This window comes from Rattus rattus, chromosome 7 (assembly GCF_011064425.1).
Source record: "Rattus rattus isolate New Zealand chromosome 7, Rrattus_CSIRO_v1, whole genome shotgun sequence".
In the NCBI taxonomy this organism is placed as follows: Eukaryota; Metazoa; Chordata; class Mammalia; order Rodentia; family Muridae; genus Rattus; species Rattus rattus.
Genome location: NC_046160.1, coordinates 36982797 through 37003278, shown reverse-complemented (window position 1 = coordinate 37003278; position 20482 = coordinate 36982797).

Genomic DNA, 20482 nt, shown 5'->3' with positions numbered 1-20482 from the left:
CCAAGGGTGTGGAAGCCTGTGCTGCCTCACACTGCATCCTAAAAGACAGGATGCTGTAAAGACGCCATGTGTGACTGGGCTTCCGTGTTTGGGATGTGGGCGCTTAGGGGTTGAGGGTAGTGGCTTTTCCTGGGAATGGCTCTGCCTTGGCTCATTACACTCTAGAAAACTGAGCCCAGGGAACAGTTGTGAAAGATGGGGGAGTTGAAATTCCAGAGAAGCAAGGGTGAAGCCCAAGGACAGTGAGGCCCGAAGAGGAGGGGAGAAAGACAGATGGGTGAATAGGTAGGTCAGTACAACCTAAGAACACTGCAGCTGGCTCCGGTCACAGCTACACAGAAGAATGCTTGGGAAAGGCAGAGGATTCTAGCCTTCCCTTCTAGCCTCTGGTTTTTCTTTCTGCCGAAAGCTCACCCATGAAGCTCACACCTCCACCAGTTGGGTTGCGTTACTGAGTCCCTCAGAACAGCCACTAGGAAACCCACACATGTGCTCTGACCCATCTGAGCCCACAAAGCTAGGAGAAGCCGACCACAAGTGACTGCAAAGGTAACCTGTAGCTCCCACCGTGAACTGAGGCAGCTGCTGAACTATAACATGGCACAAACCAGTCAGCCGTGTGTGAGAGCCACTTAGCTCAGGCTGGGCAAGCTGAGCATGACAGGTGGCTACCTGGGTTGCTTGCCTGAGGTGGCCTCGGGTGGGGTCCCCAGAACAGGTGTGTGTTCTGGTTGTAGTTCTGTAAGTAGCTAGACCTGGGGAGCAAGCCTCGAGGGCTGATTGGGACTGACTGTCACCAGAGATCTTGATACCATTCCACACTCTTCCAGGAGGTCAACACCTCCTTCTTGTTGGCCTGTGCATGAGTGTCATTGATTGAGTTTTTACGAAAGCACTAAGCTAGCGTGCACACACTCTTTGACCAGGAGTGCCTTCTGCTTAGCTCCTGGGAAAAATAAATCCTCAGATGTGGGAGTCAGTCCTAAGGCCTGCTCCCTGTTTAGCATAGGCAGTGTCTGCCAAGTCTATACAAGTCTGTGCCACTGCACAGACCTGGCATTCTGCAAACCCCAGAGGAAACTAGCCAGCCCTGTTGGGGCTGTCCCAACTTGGCCCCAAAGCAGGAGCGCCCTTCTATTGGGCATGATTTTTACCTGACCTTTGCTAACCTTGACTTCTGCCCTCACTCCTTCTTGTCTTTTTCACCTTCCTCTTCCCACCTACATGGTTGTTTGTCCTCCTCTTAGCCATATTTCACAATTTTCTAATTAGCATTCACCTCTACCTGGCTTTTCACGGCCCAGTTGAGTTTTCCTTCCTGTACATGGCTTTGGGTGTGAGTCTCGAATGTTTCAGGCATGGTGCCTATCTTGAAGACCCCACCTAGAGGTCAGGCTCCCAGTGAGAGCCTGCTTCCCAGTGAGAAAGAAAACAATAGGTCTGAAGATAACCTAGGCACTGTGGAGCAAACTGGTCAAGGCTTGCTCCCCGCTCTGGATTTCAGTACTTTGGGGCCTTTCTTAACTCCCTGACCTTCAGGTGATCTTTTTTTCTTTCTGTTCTTTTCTTTCCCAGACCTCAGTTCACTTCCACCCAGCCCTCCCTATCCTCCTTCACTTCTAGCTACCCTGCTCCCATAGTCAGCCATTGAAAGAGCCAAGAGCATGTTCAAGAGACACAGTAGGTGGCTGTCTGACTCCAAAGTGCCTGGTGGTCATGTCCTGATACTTCCTTTGTCTCTAGCTACTTGCCAGTGAGCACAGAAAAGAAACATAAGACTCTCTGGGCACCTGCTAAGCTTTCTGGCTCGGCTTCTGCTCCCCGGACCTTCATACAAAAACATGACTCATCTAGCTCTGGAAACCATGGATTCCCAGGCTCTTTGGGTGTGGTCTAATTTTGATATGAGCAGAGAAGTTTTGTCCAAACACACCTTCTCTCTTGTCTTCTGCTTTTGAAGGGTCTCCTTGTGCTCCAGCCTCCCTCTGTGGGACAACAACAAAGACTAAGAGAAGCAGCCACCCATCCCAACTTTCCTATTTCTTTCCCATGTTCAAGTATGTTTGTTCTCCCAAGGGAACCACACATAGCCATTACACACCTGTTTGATGGCTGCAAAGTAAATGGAGATACACCAACTTGGCATCTTGGCTAGTTGACATTTAACCGACATCAAGGTTTAAGTTCTAGTTCTGTGCGCATATCTCCTTGTACACAGTTTGACAATGGGGAGGATCCCTGTCAATCGGCTCTCTCAATAGAAAGCTCAAATCTAGCTGGAGCGTCAGCATTGCCTTGACCGAGTGTTTCAGTAATAAAAGGACAGTGTCTCTGTGAGTCCCTCAACATCGCCTCTGAGCATGCACACTTCATTTGAAAGCCTGGTTCCACATGCAGAAGGGAGGGGAGGTTATCCTCACTATAACAGCACCTTTCGCTCTGTTTGTGGCTGGAACAGTGTGAGTTCTGGCCATTCCTCATCTTCATGGCCAATGGAATACTTTGGGTGGTTTGGGAGGGGGTCGCTCACCATTCTACAAAAAGATAATGGAGTTGGGTGGAATAGAATGATGGGAATGGCTTAGATTGATCAGGACCAGCTAGGTGGAGTAGGAGATTGGGACAAGGCTTTTTCATATTCCATGCTTACTATTCCTTAGGGATAGGGAGGAGGCAAATAGAGACTGGTGAGGTGAGCCAAGCTGTGCTAGAATGTGTACCACTGTAAGATGTGACAAAATATGGACATCAGTCTCTCCAGACCCAACCTTGCCTACTTTTTTCTTTATGACTATTGGCATAGTTTTATAGACAAGGATGTTAAAACTTGTGTAAATATTGTTGACTGGGACACAAAGAAGCTTGTTCCTGATTTTTTTTTTTTTAGATCCTTTTCCATTCCAACATTATGACAAATAGGTCACTTGTAGTGCAACTTTTTAGTCACTCAAGGGGACTATCTGATACAGGTCTAGTGACAGTTATCTATATTCTGCATAGAAGGTGGCCTAGTTAGCGTCAACTGTTAACTTGAAATAGACCTGACTGGAGAGTCACCATGAAGAATTGTCTAGATCAGATAGGCCTGTGGGCATCTGTATGGGACTGTCTTGGTTGTTAATTGATATAGATGGGCCCAGTACACTGTGGGTGGCACCATTCCCCGGGCAAGTAGTCCCAGGCTCTATGAGAAATCTAAACAAGCATTACTATGTGAGCAAGCCATCAAGCAGTATTCCTCCATGTTTTGCTTTAAGGTCCTGTTTGAGCTCCTGCCCTGACTTCCCTCAATAATGAACTACAGCTTGCAAGGTGAAGTAAATCCTTTCCTTCCTTAAATTGTTCTTGGTCGGGACGTCTTATTATAGCAACAGAAATCAAACCAGAACAGAAAGTAACAGATCCAAAGAGACCAAATGGCCCATTTAAGGTCCTGCAGCTGGTATACAGCAGAGGCAGTACCCCAGAGTGAGTGTCATCATCAGACATCTGCCTGGAGTGATGCAGCCTCATGGGCTTGGGGTGGAGACACTTGACCACCAGGAAGTAGAAAAGGACCTTTCTTCCAAACATTTGCCTCCACGCTGCTGTCAGGGACTTTGTGTAACCAGAGGCATCCAAGCAGAGGCCAAGATCTGCTGGAAGGGTGACAGTAGCAGAGACTGCTCTGAATGGAAGGTTAATTCGCCTGGTCCAGACTCTCTGGAGACCAAGCTTCCCCACAGGCCCATCTCTGTGCATGTATAGTCCTGTTTGATTCTTGTACCCACACAAGATTTCTTCTTTCTGTTCCCTGGAGGGCTGTCATGAAGTCTGTGCTGTGACTAAGGCACAACCTGCCCCTGAGGATACACAAACCACTGCCTCTGATGACTGTGTGCTCACTTGGGGGACTGCACTAGGAGGTTCATGACATCATAATTATTTGGTTCTTGTGGACTCAAACATCCCACAGATGACAGTAATTAACAAGTTCTGCCCAATGTGGCATTTTCTTCCAAAGGCTGCAAGATGTTTCAGAATTCTCTCCCTCTCTCTCTCCTCTCCTCTCTCTCTCTCTCCCCCCTCCCTTCCTCCTCCCCTCCCCCCTTCCTTCCCCTCCTCCTCCCTCCCTTCTTCTCCATTCTACCTTCCTGCCCCTCTCCATCACTCTCCACTCTGCTCTTGGTTCCCTCCCAGCCCACACTACTTTCCCCTCCCCACACATCCTTTCCCTCTTTTTTTTTTGACTCAGTCTCCCTTGCTGTCACCATCTTCTCGTGCTCTCCTTCTGGGAGCAGAGATGGAGCTGCGAACAGCACTAGGTAACCTTTTGTCCAGTGCTTCCCAGGGTGTTCCCAAGAACATGTGAGTATCCCAAGTCAAGCCTCATCCCAGACCCTTCCTGCTCACTGTAATGGTCGCCTGCTGGGGACCACGTTTCCTATTTGATAGCTATTGTTCAGGTAAAGTGTTGGACCTGCCTGGTCCTGCACGGCCAGATTTCTCCCCAAAACTTTAGTAGTTTAATATATACATACACATATATAATATATTTAATATGTTAAACATTAATATTAAATATATTACAGTTTTATATAATATACATAATATAATATAACTATAAAAAATATATATCCCTGCTAGAGATGGCTCAGGGGTTGGGAACACTGGCTGATCATTCAGAGGACCCAGGTTCAGTTCCCAGCAGCCATATGTGGCCCACAGCCATCTGTAATTCAAGTTCTAAAGGATCCACACACATATGGTGTATAGACATACATGCAGGCAAAATACTCATACACATAAAACAAAAATTTTAATTGGTAAATAACTAAAATGCTATCTAAATCAATGGAGTTAAAGAGGAAGCTCGGCAGCTCAGTCAGCATCTTAAGACAAGTGTCTTCAACAACTACAACCAAAAGATAACGTGGGGTACATGTTGACAAAGGATGCTAGAAAAAATATTAATGTCTTTGAATAAAATCATAACCAAAGGGCTCACTGGTTAGTGATGGGTGAGAAGGATGTAGATGCTGGACTGATGTTTTGTACATGGTGTGATGACGTGTCTCCTTCCTTCCTTGCCAACCTAAGGCACCTTCTGATTGGTTAAAATAAAAATTTTATTTTATTATTTTTTTTAAAAAGCCTATGGCCTACAGCAAAAGTTAGAGTAGTAAGGGACTTCTGGACAGAATGAAGGACTCTGGGAAAGACAGTGGCAGGGGAGCTTCTCTTCGGATAGTGTCGGACATATGAAACTGAGGAGAGATAACCAGCCATGTGGCAGGACTTAGATTAGTATAAACAGGATAATTGAGTTTCAAGCTAGGGGAACAAGTCTGGCTTAAAGCCTAGGCATTCATAAATAAAAATAAGTCTCCATATCATTATTCAGAGCAAGGGTAGGCATAGAAACACTTGTGGGAGAGTGGAAAGAAACACCCATGGTTACAGGTATAGATACACAATATGGTAGTTGTCAGGTACCAAAGAAACCCAGGACAATTCTCTCTTAGTACCTGTGGCTCCTCCCAGTACTTCTCACCCCACCTCCTACCCTAAGCCTCTCCAGGGCTTCCCTTCCCCAGCTTCTCTTCCCTATATACCTCAGCCATTTTGGGTACTCACTCTCTTGGTCTGTGAATCCTCTCTTGCCCTTTCTTGGTCCCCTCTTTCTTTTCTTCCTCTCGTGCTCTCCACCTCTCCCCATCTCAGGGGGATTCTTTCTCTGATTGTCTGCTCCCTCATAGCTACAATAAGTCCTTTCTCCTCAATCATACCTAGGAGTGGTCACTGTAAGACCCCGACCCCCGGTCAGTGGTACTTACTTCAAGACCCGCACCCTCCACCCCCAAGTGAGACACCAAGATGCAGATCGATGCAAAAGCAAGAGGTTTATTTTCTGGTGCATCAGGATCACACTTCACTGAGTCCCTCAAAGTAAGTGACTAGAAGGCGACACCGAATGGCTATTATAAGCAGTTTTTATACTTTTTAGGGGCACAGGTTACATCAGCAAGGTCCCAGTTCAAACTTATTGACTAAGCATATTGACCTCTAAATCTATTGGCTAGCAAGCATGGGCAGATCATGACACACATTGGAACTCTATCAGATGGTCAGGTGACTATCAGCCAGTACATTCTGAGAACTGTGGGTGGAGAATGGAACTTGGCCTAGCCTTGACCTGAGGAGGGTGGGTGTAAGGCTGGTGAAAGCCCCTAGGGTTCTTCAGTCATGTCCTTATTTCCACTCAACAACCAGCCCTTCACAGGTACAAAGTTCTGTCACTCGTGACAATGCGGGTCAAACACAGGGGTACTTCATGCTAAGAGAAGTAAGTCAGGTATGAAGAGGCACATCCCATGACCTCACTTCCTTGTGGAATCCTAAAAGACAAAGTCATTGAAGGAGAGAGTAGAATGGAATATCCAGAGGCTAGGGCCTTGGGGAGTGAATGAGGAGCGGAGGCTCAGGAAAGTTCCAGTTGAACAGGAGCAATAGGTTCTGGGGCTATTAATTAGCATAGTGACCCCAGTTAATAATACCATGTGCTTTTCAAAATGGCTAAAAGAATGTGTTACAGTATCCTTTCTGTTGCTGTGATAATAGACTCTGATCAAAAATACCTTGGGGGAGGAAAGGATTTATTTGACCTTCACTCTCAGGTCACAGTTGGTCATCGACAGAAGTCAGGACAAGAACTCAAGCAAGACTGTGAAACAGAAACCATGGGGAACTCTGCTTCATAGCTCAGTCACGGTCTTATGCTTATGTAGTTTTCTTATACAGCCCAGACCCACAAGCCTAGGGAATGGAGCCGCCTCCTCCACCAACGAACAATCAAGCCAATCTCCCAAACACACTCATGGGCCAATCTGACCTAGGCAATCCCTAAAGTAAGACTTTTCAGGTGACTCTGGGCTGTGTTGAGAAGTTGACATTTAAAGCTAACTAGGACAGTAGGTTTTAAATGTTCCCACCACACGGAAATGATAAATATTTAAGGTGGTGAATATGCTAATTAGCCTAATTTGATCATTTCATAGTGCATAAAGGGATCTAAACAACACTGTAGCCAATAAGTATGCATGAGTCTTTGCCAATTAAAACAAAAGCAAACAAAACATAATAAATTATTTCATAGCATTTTTAGCTCCACAAACACATTGCACAGAAGGTACACAGAAGGCCCACGTACTCCCTGCCTCCTCCAACTTCCCCTCACTGTATAGCACCCTCATGGTACCAGTACCTTTGTTAAAGTTGACAGAACTTTATGGGCATATCATCACACAAAGTCCAGAGTTCACTGAAGGGCTTCATGCTTGGTGCATGTATTACACTGCTGACAAATGTACAATGGTGGCTATGTATCCACAATCTAGTAATAGTTACATAGGACCAGGGACAAAAGCTCTACTTTTGTAGGAGGCTTGGGAGATGGCTCAGCAGGTGAAAGAGGGAGTCACATATGCCTGACAACCTGAGTTTGGTCCTGAGAACTCCTCCCCCTTTTAAGTCACAACAGAGGTCTGGGTCTGTAATCCCAGCACCCCTTTATAAAGATGGAGAGTAGAGATAGGAGAACTGGCCAGAAGCTCAAGGGCTAAGCTAACCTAGAGTCAGCAAACACAAGAGAAACAGTGTCTCAAAGCAAGACGGAGGGAAAGAACCACCTAGGGAAAAGCTGTCCTCTGATTTCCACAAGAACGCCATGAAATACCTACACACACCTGTGCACATGCATACACACACATGCATGCACACATGCATACACATTGCTCTGAAAAAAACCTTTCCTGCTCCATCCCTGCATCCTAATCGTATAAACACTAATCCTTATGAGCTTTCTATAGCTTTGCCTTTTCCTGGATAGCACAGGTGGAATTAGAGAACACAGTCCTTAGCAGACCAGCTCCATTAGCTTGGCAAACACAGTTAAGCTTCTCCCATCACTTTCCATGACTTGAATGTTTACCTCCATTGCCCTGCACAAATTCCACCATCCAGGAGTACTGCAGTTTATCGATGTACCCACTGGAAGACACCTTGGAGGCTTCTGACTCTTTACAATTACACGTAACTGCAGTAAACATGTACATTCTATCTTTGCATGGGCATATTCCCCTCAGCTCATTAACTTACAAAAAGCACGATTATGGGTCACAGGGTCAGAGGAGGATTGGCCCTGTGAAGAGCTACCAAACCATCTTCAAAATGGAGGCATCACTCTGCACTCCCAGCCGTGAGAGTTCCTGTTGCTCCTTGTCCTCGCCAGTACTTGGTGGTGTCAATTTTTGAATTTTGGACACTCTGATTGGTAGTCGGTGTTTGTTTGGAACCCCTGCTTATCCCCTGCACAAGCTAAGAAACCCCGTTTGATCTTCTTCCCCTAACCCCGAGGGCAAGGAGAAAATTCTGGGCTAACAGGCCATCTTTCCCCATCTCCGCATTTCCGGTTACCCACCCACGAGTGCCCACCCAAGGACTCAACTTTTTTATCTTACATGGATATAATCTCAGCTCCTAGATCACACATTATCACCCCGTGATTAAAATCCATAAAACTCCCTTGATGTAGCCCAGGCGCATGACTTTACTGACCTCCACCCGAACTCGCCCGAAAGCCTGCCTCTCAATAAACCTGCCTTTATATTTTAGGCTTGGCTTGAATCGGTTCATTTCCTCAGCTGAGAAACCTATTAGTTATATCCATTGTTGTTTTGATTTGCGCGTCTCTGTTGCCATGTGATGTTGAGCATCTTTCACGGGCTTCTTTGTCGTCTGAATATACACTTTGGTGAGTTTTCTATCCAGGCACAACACAATCACCATCTTTTAACCCTGTCATTTGTTCTGCCATTGTTGCACTTAGTGTATGTTAATCAATACCCAATGTGTGTTTTGCAAGCACGTTTATATAGTTTGCCTTAGTTTCTCAACGGTATCATTTTGTTTTTAGTTATGTGGCTAGGTGCTAGTTGAGGTTGGTTAGTAGGCATGTGCACGTGAGTGCAGATGCACAGGGAGACCAGCAGAGGGAGCTGGGTGATCTGAAACTACAGTTACAGGCAGTTGGGCGCTGCCTGACGTGGGTGCAGGTCCTTTGCAAGAATAGCAACTCTTAACTTCCGAGCCATCTTTCCAGCCCCTTCTTACGCTCTTACATTGTCTTCATCAGGGCAGGAATTTAAGTTTAATGGCAAGTCAACGTCACTATTTTCTTTTGTGTGTTGTACCTCTGGTGGAGGTGGCAAGTCTGACAAAAGTCTTCATCATAGCCAAAGTCACCTAAATCCTCCTCTTCTTCCTCTTCTCTGTCTGTCAACCTGTCTGTCTGTTTCCCTTCCTTCCTTCCCTTCTGTTTCTTCCCTCCCCTTCCCCTCTCTCCATCCCTTCTCTTTCTTTTGGAAACAGGGCTTTACAATGTAGCTTAGGCTGGCTTCAGACTCAAGATCTTCCTGCCTCAGTCTCTCAATTGCTAGGATTATAGGCATGTACAGCAACACCCGGCTTTATGGTCCAGTTTGAAGGTTTGTACTAAGTGTGTCCATTCTTTCTAGATTCATTTCTTTTACATGTGGATGCCTGGCTGTCCCAAAGCCATTTGTTGGAAGGCGATCTTTGATCTAATGCAGGTACCGCCTTTGATTCTCTGTCAAAGATCAGTTGCCCTTATTTTGGTGAGTCTATTTCTGAGCTCTCTACCTTGACCTACTTGTCTGTTTGTTTCCTGGTTCTGTCCTAGCTTGGTTTTGTGCCTTTGTAGTAAGTCTTGAAGTCAGATATTTGTCCTCTGACAGGCCAGCCATGGCCTCAGTGGCCTTGTCAATGCGTTCTTTAAATCCATGAAAAATGGTTAGAAGGACAAGACAAAAATGGCAAGCAGCTATCCTTCATGTTTTCTTCTAAGACGTTTATGGCTGCTTGTCTTACACAAATCTTTAATTGACTTTGAGGCTTTTTTCTTTCTTTAATTGTAGAAAGAGATCATGGAAGTCACAAGAGGCTGGATGGGCATTTATTCTGAGGAAGGCTTTGTTAGATATTGGTTTTGGGCGATAGAAATATTGTAGAGTGATTGCACACTCCCAGTGGTCTCTCTGTAAGGACTGCTGTTGAACGAAAGGACACAATGAACAGAAGATTCCTGAGGCTGTACAGCAATCAGACTGTTATCCAATAAGCCCTATCTTATAACAATTCCACTTAATACCTTTTGAATTTCTAATGCCAATGTGACAATACATTCTGTAGGAACTGGTTCAGTCTTGGAATTTTTCCTTCTTTTGCATGAACTGCATCCAGAGTCACTTGCTTCGGTGGTTTCGCAGTCTCTCTGGTGTACAGAGAATCAGTTGACCGTAAGTTTGAGGATTTATTCCTGGGCTTTCACTCACTCCAGTGGTCTGTGTGTCTCCTGTTGTTCATATCACAGCATCTCAAATGCCTCAGAGAAGCACCTGGTCCTGGAGTTCTCTTACAAGAAGGACATAGTAACAACTCCCATTTAATTAATAGGCAAAGGGCTATTCACAAAAATCTGTGTTCTTTTTGAGTGATGTTTGATGGTTTGTGTCTTTGAAGAAATTTGAGAATTAACAGTATTTACCTGTACACTCAGTACAGGTATGCAATGAAATGCAAGCACTTGTAATACCACCCCCCCACACCCTTTAATTGTCCTTCTATCACCATCCTTTTATTGTTGTTGTTTAATAACCCCCTAAATTCAGTTGTGCTGGCCATATGTGCATGGGGGGGGTGGGATTCACTGGAGCATGGGAATCCATTAGTGTCCATATGGAAGGAGGAGTCCCGCTCCCTCAGAAACTATTACTTGCCTGTATCTTCTCAGTAAGGGGTGGGGCCAAAGGATGGTCTTCCCTATCTGTGATGGAATGCTGGCTGGCTTGATCTTACACAGGTAAGCACATCTGCACTGAGTTCCTCTGTCCAACAGCCCTGTCAGATACAGAGGATGGCATTTCAGGGCGTTCCTCCACATCTGCACGCCTTCCACAGAGATTTCTGAGCATTGGGGTGGTAGGGTGATCTAGCTGTCCTGTTTAGGGTAAATTATGCCACTGAAACTAGGCTTTGCCATACAAATAAAGCCCCTTAGGGTGGACAGACTTGGTGGCATGAACAATTCCATCTCACATCTTCATTTCCCACACTTGGCCCAGAGTCCAGAAAGTATATGGAATGAGAGATGGCAGGGGTGTGGCTTTGCCAATCAGACTCTGTAGAAGCATCTTGGGTAAATACTGTTGTCCAATACAGGCAAGGAGGGCCAAGCTTCAAGGAGAAATAAAAGTGACTAAAACCAACAAATGGGAAGAGTGCTCCATTGACAGTCAGATGACAAATGGTTTATGCAAATGAAAAGAAGACCTCATTTCTACTCTGCTGGAAACCACATTTTAAAAACAAATTTAAATCTTACTTAGAAATCATGAAGTCTTGGAGGTAGGCACTGTCACTAAGGGTCCTGGTTTGCAAGGTGCTTGAGTCATTTTGTCAAAATTTAAAATGCCTGCTCTTTGGCATAACAAGTCCCTATTAGCATCTATCCTACAGAGACCCAGGAGCACATGAACAGACAAGTGGATTTCTTTCTTTCCCCCATTTATTTAAATTATTTTAATTATTTACATTTTGTTCACTGTCTCCACCCCCCCTTAGTTCCGCCTTCCACTGTTCTGCATCCCATTCCTCCTCCCCTTGCCTCCAAAGGTCTCCCCCTTCCCTGGGTCTCAAGTCTCTCATGGGTTAAGCATATCTCCCACTGAGGCCAGACCAGGCAGACCTCTGCTACATATGTGCCAGGGGCCTCCGACCAGCCCGTGTGTGCTCCTGGTTGGTGGCTCAGTCTTGGGAGTTCCCTGGGGTCTGGGTTAGTTGAGACTGCTGGTCTTCCTATGGGGTTGCTCTCCTCTTCAGCTTCTTCAATCCTTCCCCTAATTTAACCATAGAAATCCCCGACTTCAGTCTAATGGTTGGGTGTGAGTATCTGCTTCTGTCTCAGTCAGGTGCTGGTAGGACCTCTTGGAGGGTAGCCATGCTAAGCTCCTGCATGTAAGCCCATCATAGCATGGTAATAGTGTCAGGCCTTGATGCCCTGCCATGAGATGGATTCCAAGTTGGGCTGGTCATTGAACCACCTTCAGTCTCTTTTCCATTTTGTCCCTGTAGTTCTTTTAGACAGGAACAATTCTGGGTCAGGAATTTTGACTGTGGGTTAGTGACCCTGTCCCTTCACTTGCAGCTACAAGTGGATTTGTTACATCATTCTTTTCATAATGGTTGGAAAGAAACTTAATATCAGCCACAGGGGAGTAAGTAAAAATATTCCATGAAGACTGATGTGGAATACTTGTGAGTCGTTACTTAATAAAAATTGGTCATTTCTCTTTCCTCTCTCATCCATCTATCTATCTATCTATCTATCTATCTATCTATCTATCTATCTATCTGAAAGAACTAGAGATACAAGATAATTTATGAAGTACATAGAATTCCAAGATGGCCTGTGACTCTTGTCTCCACTGGTGTATCCTCCAGTGTTAGCAGGACTTCAGACAAGACAGATGTTAGACTTCTGACAGGCTGGCATGGCAAAAGTGGAGCCATCTTGAGAACACAACTATGACCTTTGATCAGTATGAGCCAATCAAAAATAAGGAAATCTCCTGTACGGTCTGGCCACAGTCAAGTGTTAAGAGAAAGCTCGAACTCTGAGTTCAGAGATGCCATTGCTGGTCTAAAAGAAGTATCAGATGTTGGTAGGTTTTGTAGCTGCAAGGAAATAGACTCTGTCTCAGGAACATCATGACGGACCCTGAGCCTCAGGAGACCCAGCTGTGACCAAAGAAAGCAGAGAATGAGACCCTGCATGAGCCATACCCTTACCTCTAGACCTAGAAACCCTGAGGAGACTAAGGTGAGATGTTTAAGTCAGGTTCCACTGGTGATTCCCTTTCTACCCAGGAGATTACTGTACAACCCCAGGAATATAGGTATTTACAAATAGATATGCAGTTTAAACAGGTACTGACAATAAACCACAAGGAGTTTTATTTTAAAGTAATTCCTTGGTATATCTACAATTTTACCATTTACTAAAGGTAAAAGCAAATTTGCATACTAATGAGGCGAGTATGCTCGTTTAGTTTTACATAAAGAATTAAGTCTTGGCTGCATATTTGATGCTATAGGATGCTGAGCCCCTTCGGTGTTTTTCCGTGTTAATCAATATTTTGATTTTATAATTGTCGGTGCTGACAACACAGCGTCGCATAAATACAGAGTACAAAGTGGTCAACGTATGTCTAGGCCATAACAAGAATAGCTGGGAGTTCAGTCCTAACTCCAAGCCAAAAGCCATTTAGTAATTCTTTTAAAATGAGTTTTAAGTCAGCATTGAAAATCAGGCATCCTAACATGACATACCCCAAAGATACACCAATTCGATTCATGCTAAGGAATGATAATGGTAGGGGAACGTTCTGTCTTTGTTTTCTGTAACTAAACCATTATGGTTCTATTAAGGGTAGAAAACATCTTATGCGCATTGGAAACACTGCAATGCATAGCTTGCAACAGTCTGGCATCTGAGCCTACGTGTTTCAAGCTGTGTTGAGGTATGGCTTCATGGCATGCATGGTGCATAGTGTGCATGTGTATGTCTAGAACCACAGTTATGGGCGGTCACATGACACATAAAGGTGACCACTTCCAGAAACACCACCGATTCATCACACCTGTTGTTTTTAAATTAATTTTTGGTTATTGTGTGTTGGGAAACCTTTTAGTATTACCATTCTTTTGGTGGTATGGGTGTATGTGTTCAGGGTGGACCTCGGACATTCAATTATATTCAGTTAAGGAGCTGTTACTAGGCTGGGGAGATGGCTCACTGGATAAAGTCCTTGCCTTACAAGATCCCTAGCACCCAAATACACTGTGGGCAAGCATGTTAGTCTGTCTGTACTCCTAGTACTTATGAGGCAGAGACAGGATCATCAGCATAAACTGGCTAGTCAGATTATCCAAAATGGTAAGCTCTGGGTTCAGTGAGAGACTGAACCTCAATAGAGGGGGGTTGAGGAAGATAACCTGTGACGGTTAGTGTTAGTTGTCAATCAACTTGACAGAATCTAGAGTCACATTGGAATGCAGTCTCAATGAGGAGTTGTTTAGATTAGCTCGATCTGTGAGCATATCTGTGAGCCATATGTGAAATCTGAGATTATCTTGATTATATTAATTGAGGTGGGATGACCTGAGTACCACGGGTGGCACCAATCCCTAGGTGTTGTCTTTTTATTGTCTTTTGTAATGCTAAGTGCTGGCCCTCAAGACCTGGGACTCTGCCCCCAAGTTAATTCTGATGGGTAGATGAGATGAGACATAGGCTTAGAGAGAGGAGATCATGAGGAGGAGAAAGAGAAGCTACCATGAAATAGAAGAAGAAGGCACAGGAGAGAAGAAGAGAGAGACATCATGGGTTAGCTAAATGAAACAGTGAACAGTAAGGAGGAATGGATAGGAAAGGAGATTCTAACTAACAGCATGGAAGGAGGGCAGCTGCCCGGCTGCTGTGCTGCCTAAGACATATTTATGTACGTCTCATCCGAGAACATCAGTGGTCAAAGGTGGGTAGAAACTCCACACCAGGAGGAGTTTTAATAATATTTTTTTTTTTTACTACACCCAGGCAGGGGATTGGGTGCTGTTAAAGAGTGGAAGTAGAGCGGTAGCTGCACTCGTCGCTGTCTTCTAGTAACTGTGGTTGTAATGTGGGCAAATGCTTCACGCTCCCCCCAACCCCCCCCATGACGGACTGTAGCCAAGAACTGTGAGCCGTAATAAACCCTCCCACCTCAAGTTGCTTCTATCGGAATATTTTATGACGTCAGGAAAGGAAGATGCTGAGACACAACCAATGTCCACCTCGGGTTCATAGACGCGGACACATATACATTTCATATATGCATATAACATATTGTGGTAATATTAATCACTCACTCATGTCCCTTCTCTTTTTCCTCTTCTTAACTAATGCCATCTTCCTCTTGGCTTATATTAACCGACTAGTTTAATTAGTTACCTATAAGAACATGGCTGAGGGGTTACTTGCAGGACCGTGAGCACCGTACAGTGGCTATACCACTGAAGAAAATGTCTCTCTTTCCCTCAATCCCCACATGGACTGGCAGGGCCTCGGGAGTGTCTCTCTCCAAGCAAACATTGGCTGTAAAGGACTTTTTATTTTTAAAGGAGAGTTCTTTTGGGCTGGGGAGACAGCCCAGTGGGTTAGAGACGTTGTTGTGAGAGCAAGAGCTCCAAATTCAAGCTCCCAGCACCTTCTGTGAAGCGGAGCATGGTCACTCATGCCTGTAATTCAAGTGCTCGGCAGAAGCTAACTGGTCAGCCAGCTTAGCCAAAATGGCTGGTTTCAGTTTCAGTGGGAGACTCTGGCTCAAAACCATGGTGGAGAGCAATAAAGGAAGGCACAAAGCATACTTCTCTAGCCTCTGCATGAGGTGGGGGAGGGGGAGCATGAGAGCAAACAGACTCTAGGGGTCTTGGCCCAACCCACAGCCCCACCCACTCTAGTTCACCTTACTCCACAGCCCCACCCACTCAGTTCTAGTCTCCTCCGGAGCCCTCCTCTCTCCACACTGTAGCTGGAAGCATTGGCTTTGTTTTTGTTTCCTAACTCCCATTGCTTTCTCCTTGAGAGTCGGAGCAGCTCAGGCTTCCTCTCTCCCAACCCCAGTGAACCTACAATGTATGTAGTACAAAGGCTCAAACTTCTTTCTCTGGATCTTCAGCGCCAACATCAGCATAGTTCTCCCTCCCACCCACCATCCCAAGCTGTGAGTCACTGCTGAGGCTAAGCAGAGGCGGAAGCAGGAAGGGGCCCTGGAGCTTCTGTGGACCTTGCCTGGCAGCTGAGATAGGAGCCAGGAGGCCAGCTTGACTCCGGCCCTCCCTCTGCTCCGTCTGCCAGTATGCATCAAGCATGTGACCATTTTACAGAACGCGCACTGTATTTTAGTTGTTTCTATAAAATCTTGCACTCAACGAGAAAAAAAAAAGGGTAGTAGGAGGCTGGGCTTAGGAGCCTTTGACTGTCTGGTCAGCTCATGCCAGTGATGAGGGATGCCCCAGCAAATAATGAAATGTAAGTTTTCAGTCCCGCGGAGCGGAAGCTCAACAAAAGAGAAGTGCTATTAGACTGAGCAAGACACAAAGAAACCTTCACTGAGCAGAGCTGATTGGTTAGCTCATAAAGAGGGAACAGATTATAGCTCACACTCCCCACCCCCATCTAATCACGGAGGTATACATGTGCTGGTTTTAATTAATGTCACAAAAATGGAGCACTCTGTAACCCCAAATGCTATTGTTCAATAACTTTTTATTTTAAAAAGACACAGTTAATAACGGAAGGTTTAGCTCCAAACAATTGCTTTCCGAAACTCTTATCTAAATGGACAGCCAATGCTGGTGTCTAATAGAAGATTCGGGCTGTTCCCTCACTTGCTCCAGCCCCCTGCATGGTGCCGTGAAATATATGATATTCCCATAGAAGTCAAATAAAGGACCAAACATACCACAGCAAGGGACCTTCTGTTTTTAGCCAAAAGCTCGGGCTTTTCTGTCTTGCTTAACCCTTCAGGAAATTCTAAATGGAATCAGACTGCTCCGAATGTTCTATGCAACCGTGACTTTCAATGAGATTGCAACATGTGAGCCTTTTTGAAAGTCACGCAACCTTATTTAAGCCTCCTCAATTGGGACGGGCTTGGCCTGAGGGCTTTAAGGAAGGGGTCTCAGGGAAGAAGGAAAACAGGACCAAGCACCTGGACTCCAGTGGCCAGCCATTGTTCTGCAGTTCTGGGGCAGGATGCCCAAGATCAAGGTACATACAGGTTTGTTTTCTTGCTGGCCTCTTCCAGATTTGAAGGAAAATGCCTGTATTCTAATGTTAGAAAAATGCTATCCTGTGGTCTCCCAGCAGCTGTGATGCAGCCCCTCCACCAGCTGTGGTCCCACTCCACATTGCACCCAGATGTCATTCACCTCTCAGTACGGCTTACCACAGTTTTAAGGCATATTCAGAGGGCAAGCCTCCCTCATTAACATGCCTTAGAAACTGCTGATGCCACTTGGAAGGATAGCCAAGCAAATGAAAGCCCATCACAGACACAGACATGGTCTTCCGAATTGTATAGAAAGAATCTGTATATAGTAAAGTAACCTCTCCTGCCTTCCCTCCCTGAACTTACCTAACCCCTGGATGTCTAGGCCCTGTGCTGTGGGACAGTAGATGGATCTGGGAGTGAGCAGAGATTAGGGCTGTCAACACTGGGGAAGCAGCACAGTCCTAGGAGACCTCCAGTCAGAGGCATGTACCCTGAGGACTGAGCTTTGAAGGATGGAAACAGTAAGCCCAGGGCAAGGTGGGCTCCATTGCAGTGTAGGATCAGGTGTGTGAAGTGCATGTTTGGTCCAGGACCCAGGCTGGGGTCCCTCCTGTCTGGATTGCTGTCATTCTATTTTCTGGTGCCTGCTTAATACAGTGGCCACTGGCACAAGGGCTGGAAATAAGGCGTGATTTATTAGTATAATGGACACTATTCAGCCACAAAAGGATGGAGAACTGATAAATATCCCATTTTTAATTAATTTATTTATTTAAATCCCAAATGCTGTCCCTCTCGAGGTTCCCCCTCACAGAGTTTCTCCCCTCATCCTTCTTCCTTTTGCCTCTGAGAGAGTGCACTTCCCGTTTCCCCCCCACCCTGGTGCATCAAGTCTTTGCATGGTTAGTGCATCTTCTTCTACTGAGGCCAGAAAAGGCTGCCCTGTGCAGTGAGAAGAATCAACTTGTTACAAAAAGCTATCTCTTATACAATTTATTTATTCAATTTAATCTATTTAATTCAATTTATTTATTTTTATGTGCTTCGGTGTTTTGCCTGCATTTATGCCTGTGTGAGGATGTGAGATCTCTTGGAACTGGAATTACAGGCAGTCGTGAGCTGCAATGTGGGTGCTAGGAATTGAACTTGGGTCCTCTGGGAGATCACTCAGACCTCTTAAGCAGTGAGCCATCCCCCCCCCCCCCCCCCATTATCACTACCACCACCAAGATAAGTGTGATGGCGCACGCCTTTAATCCCAGCACTCAGGAGGCAGAGGCAGGCATCTCTATGAGTTCAAGGCCAGCCTGGTCTATAGAGAATTCCAGGTGAGCCAGTGAGGGATCCTGTCTCAAAACCAAACCAAACTGAAACTAAAAATACCGAGGTGAAACTCCCTGGTAGAGGTGGTGCACAAACTGGTGACTATTCTAAAAGCAGCTGTCCAATTAGAAGGAGGAAGGTGGGGCTGAGGGGGATGGGATGGCGCAGTCATGAGGATCTGAGTTCAATCCCAAACCCATGCCAAAATTCTTACTATGGTGGCTCATGCCTGTAATCTCAGTTCCAGGGAGGCAGAGACAAGTGGATCCTGGGGACCCCATGGCCAGCCAATCTATCCTAATCAGTCAGTCAAGGCAGTGAGAGAGGCGAGAGAGGGGGGCGGGGTCGGGTTCCTAGAACAATACCCAGGGCTGACATCTGACCTGCACATTGCATGTGCAAACATGCGTGCGCTCTCACACACACATACACATACCCCACATACATATACATACATGGACACACATACACACAGGAGCAGTTAGATGCATGAGGAGTTATTTCTTAATAAAGCTGTTAGATCAAATGGTGCTAAAACACTTAGCTCCTCCCTGGCATTAGCTGCATTTCAAAATGCTCAGAAGCTAGGTGGCCAGTGGCTTCAGTCATAGCAGGTGAAAGTGTCAGCCACCAGGCAGTTGAAGGCTAGCCGGGCAGCCAGACCCCACCAAATCTGGTACAATACCCACCCCTCCTATTCCAGATAAGACTGGACCTTGTGCTTCAGGCTGAGCAAGCACAGCAAGGAGAACAGCTTCACCCTCCATGCTGGTTATCTTTATTGTTGACTCCACAAGCCAGGGCCATCAACTGAGAAAGTGTCTCCACCAGACTGACCTGTAGTCAAGTCTGCAGGGGCATTTTCTTGATTAATGATTAGTGTGGAAGGACCTGGTCCACTGTGGGTGGGGCTACCCAGGGACAGGTGGCTGGTCCTGGGTTGCATAAAAAGGACCTTGAGGAAGCCACGGAGAGCAAGCCAATGAGCAGCATTCCTCCATGGTCTCTGCTATGGCATCTGTGACCTCAAAGCCCGAGAAGAGACTGTCCCTGCAGGGCTAGTCCACTCTTACACTCTTTCCAGTGGGGATGACCAATTCAGTCCCAGGCCCTAGCCTACCTCCTCCCCAGTAAATCCTCACAGCATTGGTATATTTGGCCGAATTGGCATAGGACAGGTATTCCTCTGCCCTAAATCATCCCAGACCCAGGTACCAAACAGTGGAGACCACTTGTGCCTATCCTAAGCCTGTCAGAGGACTCCAGCTCCCTAGATCTTAATTCTGCCCTGCATTGATTTTCCTCTAGAGATCCCAGTGAATGATTCCACTTTCTTCTTGCTCCCAGCCCTGCCTGGTCAAGCCTGCATTTGCCCTGCCTGTGCCCTTTTCTTGGGGTTTGTAAGAACACAATGACTCTGTCACCACTGTACATTAATTAAGTCTGGAGAAAAATTTTAACACCTAGCCTCTTCCATGCTGGAGAGATGTCTACAGACTTTCACATGCTTAAAACACCCCTACATAGTGATGGTACCTAGGGTGGTGGCCGAGGTCCCATCAGGCACCAGGATATCAAACCACGGGAACACTGTGCGCACTGTGGGCTTGGTTTGCTTTTGAGTCAGGGTACACTGTATCCCTGGGCAGCTTCAAATTCACTATGCAGCCAAGGATAGCCTTGAACTCCTGATCCTCCTGTCTCTACTGTATCCAACTTTCATGCACTGTTGAGGGTGGAACCTAGGTCTTCCTGGGCAAGCACTCTGCCAGTTGAGGTATGACCCAGGCCCTAACACCCAGCTCTTGTGCCTCCCCTTTCCAATCAGTTGACACCCTGACAGTATCCCTTCTAGGAGAACTCAGGAAGCATGACCCTGTACATTCCTCCCTCTCTTATTATACCCAAACTATTTTATATATATGTATATATATATATATATGTGTGTGTGTGTGTGTGTGTATGTGTATGTTGTATGCATATATAATACATGTATAGCATATATAATACATGTATAATATATATGGTAAATTATGAATTCTGTCCTTACCTAGGGTGAGTGTAGCATGTATGCATGCCCAGGACCTTGGTAAATATTTGAACATGTGAGTGAGAATGGTCTTTTTAAGCCCATAAAGCTCAGATTTGGCTGCTCTTTGCACTGGGCTCTGCTGGTACACAGGAGAGCAGGAGGAGGCTGAGGAGCACTAGCATAGACCTAAGGGTGA